The following is a 15,449-nucleotide window of genomic DNA, read 5'->3' as shown; positions in this document are numbered from 1 at the left end:
CAAGGGAAAATGCACCATTCCGGCAATTTGATTGGCAGACTAAAGGCTGGCAGGCACAGAAGGTGCCTTTTTGATTTAATAACGATGACTTATATCTTTTGTTTTGAAAGACCCATGAATCAGAATGGAACTCTCCTTTCAAACCCAGAATTTCTATACCACTACTTATGTTTGGAAGAAGCAGCTCTATTTTAGGTGCTTTTGGTCTCTTTTGGAGGCATCTATTGATGCTTACTAACATGTTAATGAACAGCATTGCAGTAGTGAAAGTCCTGGATAGGAGTCTTTTTTGGAACTTATTAATACTCCTCTTTTATCAGCCAGAGGAGATGCTGCAATGTGACACCAGAAAGCATGCAGTCTCTGAAGTGCTCCCAGTCACTGCTGGAGCACAGAGCAACACAGGAGACTGAAGTGAACAGCATCACGAATAAGACTTGCACAGACTTTGCAAACACATAAAAAGGAAAATAAAAGCAGAGACTGAACTTACAGGATAAAAGGAATGTTACCATTGCTTTTGTCTTTACCCAGAGTCCCCATGTTTTCAGCGTGATCCTCACCATATGCCTAGATCTCATTAAAAAGCAAAGCTATCTTTCATTTATCAACAGCTCTACAACCACATATCTTGGGCAATGTACAGCTATTCCAGATGCAGAGAACATACGGAGCATTCTGGAGCTGCTAAAGTCTAAAGAAAACAACAATAACAAACAGTGAATTAAGATTTAAGAAACCTTGAGAAGTAAGTAGTTAGTTTTCTTTTGATAATGAGTTAGAGATTCCAAGTACTCGGGGGTATGTGTTATTTTCTAAGAACTTCAGGCACACCAAGGAAACAAAATGCTTTGTCCTCCTATCAGCAATTTTCCCATCCCAGAGAGCCATAACTATTGTTCAGGTGATGGCCTGGTGGGGGCTTTTCTATCACTCAGAAGTATCTCGTATTTTGCTATGAAATGACCCTCAAAATTGTTATTGCAACAGATTATAATTATAGCGTCTTTAGTTGTGAAATTGCATAGACACTTTTGTGCCTCTACATTTCCAGGTACTTGCAAAGTCAAAGACCATTTTGTTTTTAGTGTTCATTGATGTCTCAATTGAGACACTGGCATGTATGCACTTGCACACTTTCTGCTCTTTCACTGGGAATTTCCATCTGTTTCTTCTGAAGTTTTGTTCTCTTTCAGATCAAGGCTTTCTGCTCATTCCATGCTGAGGAAACCATGTAATAAAAAATAAATATGTCCAATAATTTAACTATTATGGAAGTATGCTCAGAGGAGATTGATAATGTTGCCAGCTCCCATTATTTTCCTAAAAGTCACGTGATATTTCCTATATTTCTTGAAAACACAATTGCTAGAAATCAAGAGAACTTCTAATTAAAAAAAAAAAGAGCACCTAAACTTCTCAGAAATTAAAACTTGAAAATAGGAAGCAAACCAACCTAGAAGGGCTAAGACAGCAAAACCTAAATAATAACTAAATATTTAACTTTTGCTATAATTTTAATGATTTCTTAATCTTAACTCAGTCTTCAAGACTTGGACTTTGTCCAGTGGTGCAAGTTGCTGAAATCCCAGATGAATGCTGGGCAGTAAGAGGTAAGGATGAAGACAAGGGAAGAACTCTCCCACTTAGGACAAATTCAGCTTCGCAGGAGAGTGTTCCTGCCCCCAGCTGTAGCAGAACCACCAAACAGAACTGCACTGCCAGTTTCACCACTGCTACACTCTGTACTTCACTGCACCTCTCCCCTGAGGATTCCTTTGTTCCAAAGTCCGGAGCTTTGAACCATCCCAAAAGTATTTACTATTTTGTACATTCAGACAGTTCTTAATGTCCATAGATCCTACAAGAACAGGATGTGGTTACTTCAGAAGGACCGAAAATTTCTCACTGTTCAAGTCAGTACAGTTAAGTTGTTATTTTTAATGGCTATAACAAAACATAATTTATGAGTTAGTTTGTAATGGAAACTCCCTCAGAAACACAGAAAATTGGTCACAAGGGCTATCATGGACATAGGATCTGGTACTCAGAGCAGATATTGTTTTTTTCCCATGTGGAATTATTTTTAAAAGGTAATTAATAATATGCTTAACAAAAGAAGTAAAGCAAAAAATCAAAAATGGTAACCCATCAAGCTTGTAGTCTAAGAGAGCAAATCCAAATGCTGGAATGACTGACATTTAAGAAAAGAAAGGAACATTTTCTAATAATTAATATTTTAATTGATTTTATATGCTACAGAAGAATGGAGTGACATGCTTTGCACACAGTGACACACATACCTGTGGCCACAAAGCCACCTGCCCTGCCCTGTGCACTGCATGGCAAGAAGGCAGATCCTTCTCCTTAGATCCACTTCTCTCTGTGGTTAAGACTACGAAATTTAACCTGTCTCAAACAACCTCAGGCTTAGTGAAAAGCAGGTCGTGTTTTCTCCACTCTGTATCAGGGAATCTTATTAGTCATACAATGCAGAGTTTCTCATGTAAATTCAATAACTACAGAGAGGGAGAAACACTAACAGAAAATATCTTACCAGATGGAGAAAATTGAAACATTACCCTTGTTTCTTTGCCAACACAGATCCATTCTGACAGGCTGGAAATTATTTATGGTTGGGGGGGCACGGAGGAAGAGAGTATGGGGAGAAGAAAACATACTTACACTAGGAGAGATATTATTAATTGCTATACAGCATTCAGATTCTTGCATTGTTTTGCATGCAATTAGTTATGACTCACATATGCAGCAGTGTTTGCATGCTGATCTCTGCATGAGACAAATAAACCTAGAGCCCATGATGCATGTTAGAAATTGCTTTCAAACTACTGCAGAAGACACTGTTGTAATGATACAATATGGCAACTCAAAAGCTGCATTCATGGAAACAGATTACCTTTGAATATATGAATAGGTAAATACTACAATATGTTGAAGATTAATACTAATCATTACTATTTTAATATATAAAATGTTACAGATATTGCTACCCAGCAGTGATCAGGCAGATATCTACTCTTAGTAAATTAAAAATAGATATTTTTCTGTATCTAATTGATTTTTACATTACATTAGGCAGCCAAGGCTGCAACCTTCCATGACATAGTATCTAAATAAACATTTATTAAAATATTTTAATTAGAATAAGAGGGAAAATATTGTTTCCAATTATGTTTTCATAAGGAAAAAAAAAAATCAGACCTATTAAGAATTAATGTAAGCATAAGTGTAACATAACATTTAAATGTAATAATTATGCCACATGATTTATACATTGTGAATTATTTCTAATTTTTAAACTTTTTAAGTAAACTGTTTATACTAATGCTTCTTGAACCTCATGGCTTTGATCCTGAAAAATAACATGGGACACACTAAAATGTGGCATATCTGTGTTGAACTGAAACTCATAGAATTTCTCCTATAGGTGCACAAGGCTTAATGGTCATTAATAACATTTCTCTTCCAGGGCAGGAATATTATCTGCTCTAAAATTCTGAGGTGCTTTGTCTGGCCTAGCTGCAGCTGCCTCAAGTGACCAAGCTTCTGCCACTTCCCTTAGAATACTAACCAGACAAAAAGTTATTCCCAAGGGATTGTCCAAGTCTCCAAATTACTTATAATTTTTTGCTATATACCTGTGTGCACAGATACTTTGGCTCTCTCTATTCTTTTTTTATTCAACACTGAATTTCAGATCCTGACATGATTTAGCACAGGGAGATTGAGTAAGGCTCAACAGTACACTGGTATAATCTATAGCTTACACTACTGATAAGTTGTCGTGCCTTATTGAAGTCATAAATTTCTTGATAGTATAATTCCATACTACCAGATATATATACATGAAGAGGAGTTAGCTTATACCTCACAAACTAGGCAAAACTTGGTATGGAAGTCAAGACAATCTTTTCTCCAGCGAGGAGCTGGCAATCATATGACTGTCACTGCAGGGAAGCAAACCAAAGCCTTCTATGCCTTTTAATTTCAGACATTATCACTTACCATAAGCTGCTGGAAGAGCTTCTGGCTGTCATATAAGAAATGGCTCAATGGCCTTGAAATTGATATAAACCTGTAGAGACACTACAGACATTACAAGGATGACTGGTTAAGGAAGGTGGGGTTCCTGCATCTTTTAAAGTAGTTATTAAATCCTGACCTAAGGAAAGAAGTTTCAAAATGGTCATTTCAGTAATAGATATACGTCTGCATTATGCAAACACAAATGGAGTCTCCTCAGGAAAACAGGTTTACATGACCATATCTTTCATTAGTCCTTTCCTTAACAGCCTTTGGTCCATTAGATGAAAATCTCAAAGCACTGAGATTGGTAAATGAAAGCAAGAGTATGACATTTCAGCCTACTCTGGGAATCAAACAGGCAAGCACAGTGCAAGACCTAAAAAAACACCTTAAGATCATTGACTCCAGATCATACCCTTTAATAAGACACATACATCTAAATGATTGAATAGTGATAATTTTGTTAGACTAAACATAGGTGGTTTTACTCAATTGTTTTTAACTGTTTTTAAGGTGAAAGTCCTTAAAATTGCTCTCTTAGGAGCTATGATTACTTTTAACATTCATTTTCCTCTGATGAAATTACTAATTTTCACAACAGTTGCTCCTAGACATCCCCATAAAGAGTAGGTGTTCAATGCCATTCATGTTAAAAGTATGGAGAATTAAAAAAATAAAAATAAATAAAAATAAAAAAAAAAAGGGGGGGGGGGGGAACTCAGTGGCAAACAAATGTCTTGGAAATGGTCAGGAAAGTATTTACCTAGTAAAAAGAGCAGCCTCAAACATATATGTGTTGTATTCATCTCCACAGTCGCATCACACAAAGCAGGCAGCTTTACCATAGCCACCTCCATCCTCTCTGCCACTCATCTGTAGATCTTACTCAAAAATATACTCACTTCTAGTCTCTAACCTTACTGCAATCTTCCAGTACTGAAAGAAATACTCTCTTTATTATGTAAAAATAACACAAATCACCATGTCTACCACCAGGCCATTATTTCACAACACAACATGGCTAAAACATGGCTAATAAATTCATACTTTGTGTCCTCAATTATTATGCACTTGAATTTTAATTGCTAAACTTTCATTTAACAGCTGAACTTTAGTCACACATTTATTAAAATCCTAGTTTTGACTCTCCTTCACATATTTCATTTGCACAAATATCTTACTCAGCACAGAATGTCTCTGATATCTTCATTTCGATTCATGTAACATATTTCTTATATTGCTTTTATAGGAGCAGAGGGTAGGATTCAGACACCACCATATAGCATTAATAAGAAAAAAACCCGATGCTTCTGAAGTGCTTTTAAATTATAATTTATTTTAATTCACATTTGCTATCTTACAAATGTTTTAATGTAAGTACATATCCTAAATGTTCTATAGTTAATCTGTGACTAAATGCCGTTTGACACTTTTTCTAATGTTCTACATCACAGGCCTCAGAGTCCTTGAAGATTTTAAAGATTAAAACTCTGCTGGGGCTCTGAGATACTAATCTCCATTTCCCTGAGTTAGTACTGATGGACTTGAATGCACCAAGTGTTGATGGAACTGGCAGTACATGGCATCTTACACATGTTCACCTTTAAAGGCAGTTACGTTATAAGATACATTTTGGCAGCTGTAATCTTCCTTTTCTTTCTTTTTTTTTTTTTTTTTTGTTTATTTGTTTATCACAGTAGTAACAAATACTCTGAATTTCCAGCAATGAGACACAATTTTTCAGGATTACTATTTTCATATTTACCACAGTATTTCCAAATGTTGCTGAAACAGATAAAGATTTGTGAGCCATTATGGTTCACATCTCCCTTTAAAGTGAATTACACAACAGCCATGCAGAAGTGCAAGCTCAGAAATAATGAATATACTCTGCAGTGGTATTTTTGCCAGCCACGGGCTTCTCAAACCTCCACAATTTCCCCAGTGATTGCACTGTCATTATAATAGGTAATCATTAGATTTATCTTTTATATAATTTGTAACATCTTATAGTCTTATATGTGCATTTATGTAGCCTCATTACTGCCAGGAGTCCTCTTTAACTGAGATGATAAGTAAATAAAGAAGAAATTACGCACCAACAGGAACCAGGAATATGTTGTTTTACTGTATGTCTGAGAGCTCCCTTTAGCAAAGCTAATCTGCGCAGCAGTTACCATTATTTCTACCTCAGCGAGCACTTCCTAATTGCTGTGTTATTGCTTGTGAAGAAAATATATTATCAAAGTCCACAACTTATGACTTGTTGCACATCACTACATGGAAGGAAAAACACACTCATTTCATCCGATCTTAATAAATTTCAAATAGGTTGATCAGCTGAGGCTGTTTTGTTTTTTTTTCCCCTCGCAGACCTATTCATTACCATTTCACAAAATCAGTATCTCCTTCTAACCATCAAGATGTGTGTGTAACTTATTCAGAAACCTGAAAACATTACTAAACTATATCTACTTAGCTCTCTATGAATCATCTCAGGTCTACTTTGGTAGCAATTTACAATGAACAATAATAAGCCCAAAGGAATCAGTATTCCTTATTAGTTGTTAGTGTTTTACGCCCAACTACCGGTCCATTGCCATATAACAATCCACATAGCATTAGAGCTGTGTATTAATATTATCTTTACAAATGCAGTAATACTCAGTGGAGAATAACATTTTGATGGGCTCCTTTTCCATGCCAGTTACAGCTCTACACCATCAGAAAAAAAAGTCAGAATTAGCACTTGGTTTTGGTGGGACTGCTAGGGACTGGGTGACCTTCAAAAAGGAGCAACAGCATCAAAACAGCAAACAGCAACCACTGAGGTTAACACAGAAAACAACTTCAACATTTTGACACGTTCACTATTAACTAGATGCCACAGATGTGCAGAAAGCAGGGCTTATGAACCAGTTTCTGGAAACAACAAAACGCTTTGCAAGTAGCAATGACAAGACTCCTCTCTTTCAGTGAGCAAACAAGCACTTAAAAATTCCTGAAAATATTATCAGCTTTCTTTCACTCACAGTGATATCATATTGCTTTTCTACAATTTCTCTGAACACTATTGACTTTTACAGAGCACCTGAGGTAAAACATACAAATCATTCTAAGGATTACATTTCTTACATTGGAGCAGGGAATAGTGCAGTGCACTTGACCTAAGAATAAATCTGTCATTTTTAAGTTGTCTTATTACATAGTCAAGATGGGAAAACAGAAAATAAGAGACACAGGAATCACCCATATTCCAAAGCCTGCTCTTGTAGCATCTGCTTAAAATGGAAAAAAAAAAATATATATATATATATATATATATATATATATATATATATATAATTTGAAAGTAACAAAAATAGAGCTAAATAAAAACTCCTGACTGAGATCAGTATTCCTAAGTAGCCCACATCACAGTATTCAAGAATTAGAATGGATGTTCTTATTTGTTTTCAATTTGAGAACCCTGGGAACTGTCAAAACTAAAATGCCATTCCAGAAGTCCAAGTTCTCTTTTTAAAAAAATCTCTGATCTGATTCTATTATCACTCATCTTAAATAAACAATAGAACAGCCCAGTGTAGCTGTCAGTACTGAAGACTGGCCATAAGATTCCCTCAGCCTAAAGTAGATCAGATTAAAGGAAAGGGTTCATTTCCAAGGCACTGCAAGGCCTGGAAGTATTTTAACAGGATCCCTCTAGACCACCTAAATTGTCATTTTCCATAAACAGATTTAGGAACCCGGTAGAAATCCCATTGGGTACCTTCAGGAGCTTAAATTCCCTTAAAATGTGCCTTAAGACCCTCAAGCAGGCAGCTTGCACAGCCTCTCATATTCTGAGGAAGAAAGAGAGAGAATCCTATTATTTTTTTTTGCCAGAGTAGCAGTAGCAAACATTTAGAACCTCATGTATTCTTTTCTCTTTCACGTGAAGAAGCTGATGATAGAGCTGCAAATTTCTTTGATACAAAACTGCTTATTTTCAAAACATATATGTTCTATTCCCCTGAACAAACACGGGAGGATAACAGCACTTGTTCAGTGGAATATGATTCATGCTGCTTTCTAGCCTTTGCTGAGGGGTCCCCTTCTAGCTTGCCTTCAGTACTATGTTACAAGTGTCTTCATTTTCCTACGTATTTCTCTGCCCACCTCTGCCATACTGCCTTTCTCTGCTCTTTTCTCTGTCCATATTATTCCAATGTCATTTTCATTCTCCTTCACAATAATGCACTTCCCAGTTTCTTGCTTTGCATCTGGTCTATGCTAAAATTCTTTTCACAAGCTCATCTCTGGGCTGCCTTAGCTTAAACTCTGAACTCAGTTATCTTAATATGCAGCACTTTATGACTTCTGTTTATTCCAAATGCATAACAGATCTCACACACAAGTAATTACCAATGTCCTGCATAACATGCTGAACAGATACCTAAGACTTCACATAAAGCTTTAGGTCATGTTCCTTTTTAAAAGAAAGGAAGCTGTGAAGTGCTAGGATTCTCTCTAGGAAATCAAATCACCCATTTTACACAGCAGACACACTTATAAATGCCCTATCTCTGCTCCTTCTTCTAAACAATTCTTCTGCACAAGCAAGAGCCACAACAACGGATGTCCTTGTTACGTTGTTACTTTAGCTCCTAATGACGACTCTGTATCATCATCTAAAGATAAACTGCAGCAAAATTAAAAAACAAAAAATAAAATTGCTAGAAAGAACATATGTGACCAATGAGACTCATCCTCCACGTTTCTTATTTTCCCAAGCGAGAGTATTGTGGCATGGTGAGCTCATCACCAAAGAACAGAAGGAATGTATAAGTGAAAAGCACAAACCCACCCAGCCTGAAATGGATTTTGATCTATCTTAACATTAATAACCCAGATACTGGCAGAGCTGAGCACGTATGAGTGCTGCCAATAGTGTGCACCACACAGCCAGTAAAGGTGACCATAGGAACTTTGTCTCAGAAGTGTGCTCTGATACAGACCATTACAGATTGCCACAGTGGGGACCATCAGGACCTCCTCCTTGCATTTCAAATACTGCAATCAGTAAAAGCATCAGGCTTCAAAAAAATAAATAAAAAATAAAACTCTTATTCTAACCTGAGGCAAAAACCAAAGCTTGCTACTATAATACCCAAATTGAAATAATTAGTCCTTTGTTTTCAAGAGGCAAAAGCAAATAGCTTCTACTAAGTGCAATTAAAAATATACCACATACTGAATTCACTGTTATTGATAGTTAGGATTTTCTGTCTGTAAGCACAAGTTCCTTAAAAAATATATATATATAAAAACGTTGGTGATTACTACTCCAATCTAATATAGCATAAATAACTTCAGAAAAGATGATGAAATTCCTTCATCATTTCCTTTCCTTCAACCATAGAAATAACCTCAACAGACTGAAAGCAACCTTCCTAAGTACAATCTGCATGTTATGCCCTTATTATATCATATAATGCAGCATCCTAAAAATATTCAGCATCTTTTTAACAAGCTATGCCTTATCTGCTTTCATTACCAAGGTAAGCAAGCATGATTGTTTTAAACAAGAAAACAACAACACCACCTACTATAATTCTTTCCACTTTAGAGTCTCCTTATGAAAAATAACTCAGAAACCCCCCTGGCACTAATTGTTATGTTTTTAAGGGCTGATTTCAACATCAGAGAGAAGCCTTTAAGTATGAGGAAGCTTTTTGTTTGATGATGTTTGGGCTCAGCATGACATGTACTGTTATTCTACGTCCTGCTTTTATTTTGAATGCAAGATAACAACTGAACTGTAGTTAGAACAGGATAATAAGTGAAAAAATACAGGGACTTTATACAACTTACTTCTCATTAGTGACATTCTGCCTGGCAAAACAGAAGGAATCATAAGCTGAAGTTTAATTTTACCTCAGTTTAACCTTCCAGTAGTTATCAAGTAATTTCATAAGGATATTTTCAAGAGGAAAGTCAATTTGACAATTTTGAATGATAAAGACACACGTAGCAACAGGAGAAAACAAAGTTTACCCTTTCACATTGTTTTTTGTCCCTCCTCCTTTGGAACACACTAACAATTAAAATGTTCATCCGCAATCTGGTGACAAGATACTTGAGCTTGATTTAATTGTGGATTGCTTTGGTTTGAACCAAGGACAACAGTGATAATAATAATAATGAATCTGGTATTTCGAAACCATTCAGGTTTGCAGCATGTTTGATAGTGAATGAAAATACAGACTTCTCTAATGCTGGAAATAACCAAAAAACAGGACTCAATCACAGCCAAAGTGTTTTCTCCAATTACCAACAATGCAATAAATCCAACAAGGTACTGGGGAATTCCATCAATGACAATTGTATGTTTGCTGCATTCACAGACAACTTAGGGACTAAAAGGTCGCTGCCATGAAGTAAACATGACAGCATTTTTGCAAACATTGCAACAAAATTGTCTGTTCAGTTTCAGCAAAAGAAATTTTAAAAAAAGATAAAATAAAACAAAAGCAAACAAAAACTAATGTATGGAAAAAAAATTAAGGTAAATACCTAATTTGATACCCCATCCTTAACAACCTACTTATTTTAGTAATTAGAGCCTAAAAAGTGTAGAAAGTGAAAGGAAGTGTTGCAAAAAGTTTTCTGAAAAGCCTAAAGAGCAGGTAAGGGGAGAAAGCAACTTCTCATTTCCCAGGTAAGTTAGACTTTGCCTAGACTTTGCCACAGACAAAGACACCTGATTCGTCTGTGTAGCAAATCCCACCTCAGAGAAGTGTGGTGTAGAGACTTAAGTGATCTGGACTCAGACCAAGAAACAATACTGCATGGCACTGAGTTACCATGTCCATGGAGTTCACTATTTAAGTCTAGGTTATTGAAACAGCATAACAGAACAGTGCCCTGCGCGAAAATTTGCAGCACAGGAAATACATGTTAAAATTTGATCTTGCATGTGGCTTATGTCAATATTTATAAAAGTGTGCACAGAAATGCAGATGGACTCCTAGAATGGTCTCCTGAAGTGCTGAAAACAGTCACAACTTCTATGATTTTTAAGTATAAAAACCTCAAAGGCAGACTTGCAAATAAAGTATAAGAGCCACAAACTGTTGGGCAGTGCTAGTTCAACTAGAGCTAACTAGATATGCAGAACTGACAATAGGGGAAGTGGAAATGCACAGAAAGTAAACAGGTTGATACAAATACATACAAATACAGGAGAAAAAGGAAAGGGGCAAAGGTTCTGTTTGCAGTAGAATAATAGGAATAGTCATGGGGGTCAAGGGATTACACGCAGAAGCCTTGCAATGTGTACATGCAAATCAATTGCAAAAGAGATTAGTTTAAATGGGAAGTATAATCTGGAGGGAAGAAAACCTCTCATTTGATCATAAATGACTCCCTGTTTCACTGAAGCGTAAACACAGAATAAAGAAAGCGGTGGTAAGCGAAAAGATCATTATTAATCAGCCCTGTGGATGGTACAGGATGTATAACCCTTGAGATTCACACGGGCACCTGCCTCCAGATTGGCTGCATACGGCACAATTTATCATAACTGAGCATGTAGGAGTGGGGGAGGACACAGTGGTCATTGCCTGCAATGGAATTTATGATTGAAAAGAAAGTTAATTAAGTTCTGTGGTCAATGCTTAAGGAAAAAATAGAAGTGTTCCCAAAAGCAGTTCCTTGCTGGAACAGATATTTTGGCAGAACTTGCTAATTACTATGTTAAACTGTTAATTTGGCAAGAGAGAACTAATTTTCTTACGGTAAATTTTCAGGGAAAAATGCACAGGAACAAAACAGTTTTGTCATCTGGTCTTTTATTGTCAAAAAGAAGGGTACACCTGGCATATTCTGTAGCTACTAACATCATTATAGCACAGCACATAACTGAGTGGCACAGTGTGAGCAACAGCAGGGAGAATAAAGTAAGAGGTTTCTGAAATCAGAGGGAAAACAACTAGTTTAAGGAACGTGGCCAACTAATGTTGCTTTTTTGAAAGCATTAATGTGTTGTTTTTTTCCCATACTGTCATTAAATCACTAATGAATTACCTTGGAAAATGAAACAGTTTGTGTCAGTCCCTCAGATGAAGCCACCCAGGTCAGGGCTCCTCCTGCTTCTGGGAATGCAGTGAAGCACATCACAGAGACTGCCAAACTGTGGGAGCAAGCATTGAGCTTCACGGAGTTGTGGGATGACAGCGCTGATGATAAACCTGCTCCGTGAAAGTTATTCTCTTATCACTACTACAATATAAATGACAGTATTACTAACAATTTGCTGTGAAGGAAATATCTAGAAGTGAGGGTATAAGACCAGTGTCCTATTATAGTACAAATTCTACAAATAAGTAAATGCTTTTCACAAAGATCTTATCAGGTAAAGCACACAACTGGCTCATAAGTTTATCCTTATCCAAGTAAAAGATGTACTTTTTGGCACAGCAAAACCCAATGTCAGAAAGACATAATGAGGTATTTGGTGTTGTAGCTGTGGTTGTTACTGAGGGTAGCACTTGACCTCTAGCAAGCCAGAGTGTAAGAGAATGTGTAAGCTCTGCCCTCAGATGGGTAGTCTAATGACAATGGATTTCTGTAATGCTGATGTTTCATAAACCCTTTTTTTTTTTTTTTTCCTAAACACAGACAGCCACTATTTTCACCAATCTGCTTCACCAAAATGCAGAAAATCCAATGGATAATGGGACACTTAATGCTTTGTATGACATGATCTCACATCTCTGGTTTTGGCAAACCTAGTGAATCTTCTTTTTTTTCCTCCTACGTTCTTACTAATAAACAAAAAAGCAAAAGTGACAACCCTGATTAAATACAGAAATCCATGGGGCTAGATAGAAAACCAGTACAAGAATTTGGTCTACCTGTGCTCCAGCCACATGTCCTAGACTATCTGTGAATTTCCTCATTTAGTAACCATACATTCCTCCAGTTCTAAAGCCTCCTCTAAGATACTTCATTAGAAATGGACATGAAAGACAACATGAAGATGTTGCTATGTGCTCACTCTCTGTAGACTGCAGATCAGAGCTTTTACTTGTATTAGAACACAGGCTAACAGCAAGAAACAGAAGTGTTTGGGGCTGTTATTCCATTCTACTTATCACACTACTTTTCACCTGCACTTCAGTCCCACAGCTGCTGCATTTCACTTGAAAAAGAAGCTAATGATAATCCCCAAACTCCTATTGTGACATCAATGCTAAAAAATGGTACATAACAGTTAATTAGCTCAAGGTAGGAAACAAAATTGGAGGAAAAAAAAATAAGACAAAGCTCCTCTGCATGACAATCATTACAAGAAAATTTTACCAAAGTTCATAAAAATCACTGAAGTCCACAACATAACAGCTTACTTAAGACAGCTCCTCTAGGAAACACAGAGACATATGCAGCTTACAAAGATACGAACCCGGGGGGAAGTCATTGCTTTATAAAAGAAGAGCAAATATTATTTTTGCCTATATCTGATCACTGTGTTAAGGCACAGCGTTTATTGGACAATCTTGAGATTCTTTCAAATTCATCAAAACAAAATTCAGTCAATTAGTTTTAGCCAGCAGATCATTACAGCTGAAGGAGAGACATGTGAAAATTCATCCCTTGAACCTGAGGTGCAGAGGCATAAGGAATAGAATTCTGTTTCATTGTAGCTTACATTGAAAGTCTTACTGTGGGGAAAAACAAAATCCACAAAGTACAAGATAACAAATTAAAACTCAAGCAAAGATTCAGTTAAAGTGGGTTTAGTAAGGGAGGAATTATTTTTGTTTGTTTACTTTTTAAGCTACTAATCCTATTCAAATTAAGAGTAAAATTCAGTGGGCAAGAACATTTGGTATCTTCAGGTATGCTTTTCTTTTTTTAATGAAACATTAAAAAACAAAAAATTCACTGCTAGGATTTCAGACTGTATAATAGCATTATTAGTGTAAAACTTCATTAATTACATCATTCAACACCCATGAGGAAATGTAAATTACATGGAAGAACTATAAGCAGTTAGTGATTGTATTTGTTCCTCTATTTCACTTTTCTTATGTGAAGTGGAAAAAAAAAAAAGAAAAAAAAAAGAGAATTCGTTACTTAATTTTAATGCATGCCCATTCTTTAAACTATGTTTTTTACTTGACTTTCAACAACCATAGTGTACGAAACCAAAATATATTCCTCTTTATACATATTTTATAATTTGTTTCAAGTCACATCTTAAAAGGTATTTAACTTTTTTCTCCTGGATCCTGATTTTCGTTAATAGCAATAGAAAAGTCACTGTCCTTGATCTAGAACTGTTTAGTAGGAAGGAGTCAGGGCTAGAGGCACATGAAAACATGTCAATCAGATGTAATTGCTCTCCAAAAGAAACCCGATCAAACTGAAGAACAAGAACTCAACACTAAACACATGGATTCACTGCAGCACCTAATCTACTAATGAGCTCAGCTTGTTATTTTCAGGCTTACTATTCAAAAAGTTTAATATAAGAAACATGACAGTAAAGGACATTACTTATATAGTTCTTGATAACATATATCACAAGTGGAGCCAGTAAAATTACCAGTAGTTATATTGCCCAGCACACTTCCCACTTCACTTCCCCTGAAGCTTTTACCAGCTTCAGCTATTTGGGCTGAAATATTCTATACAAAGTGTCTACCTCTGAACAACGATTTTCTTTTGTTAGATAAATGTTTTTTTAAAAATTTATTACATGTTCTGGTTGGGTTTTTTTGTTGTTTTGTTTTTGGGTTTTTTTATTATCACAAGTTATGAATGAATGACATTAAGGGAAAAATAAAAGGAAATATGGTTTATCCCAACATCAGTTCAGTACACTGAGTCAACAGTTTCCCTTTCTTTGTCATATCTCATTATGCTGATTATTTTTCCCTATAATTCAAAAACTTCTTCTGTCTGCAAGATACCTTTCTTCATTAACTAAGCACATACCTATTGGCATCCAAGCATTCTTAACATTTACTATCTCACATTGGCAGTGTGGATTTATGCAGCTGATTAAAGAAATATTCCAGTTGCTGAAGTCTGAGTATCGATTTCCAAATTAACATATATTGATATCAACAGGAAGGGATCTGCAAAGAAATCCAGTTGGTACTAAAGCTCTGATGCCCACATCTGCTTCAAACTGCAATGTGGATGTCCACTACTTCTGGAAAGTATTAAGTATGACCTTGTAGAACATCTTCTGGTTTATTTTCATTCAGAGAAATCTAATTCCTATGATCTATGAAACAGAGTCAGAGAATCATAGAGGCTGGAAGGGACTTCTGGAGATCATCTAGTCCAACCCCCACTAGACCAGGCTCCTTACAAAAGGTTGCAGAAACAGATCAAAGCCTAGTAGGTGG

This window comes from Coturnix japonica, chromosome 8 (genome assembly GCF_001577835.2).
Source record: "Coturnix japonica isolate 7356 chromosome 8, Coturnix japonica 2.1, whole genome shotgun sequence".
Taxonomy (NCBI): Eukaryota; Metazoa; Chordata; class Aves; order Galliformes; family Phasianidae; genus Coturnix; species Coturnix japonica.
The sequence above is the reverse complement of the archived record's forward strand: the minus strand, read 5'-3'. Positions refer to the sequence as shown.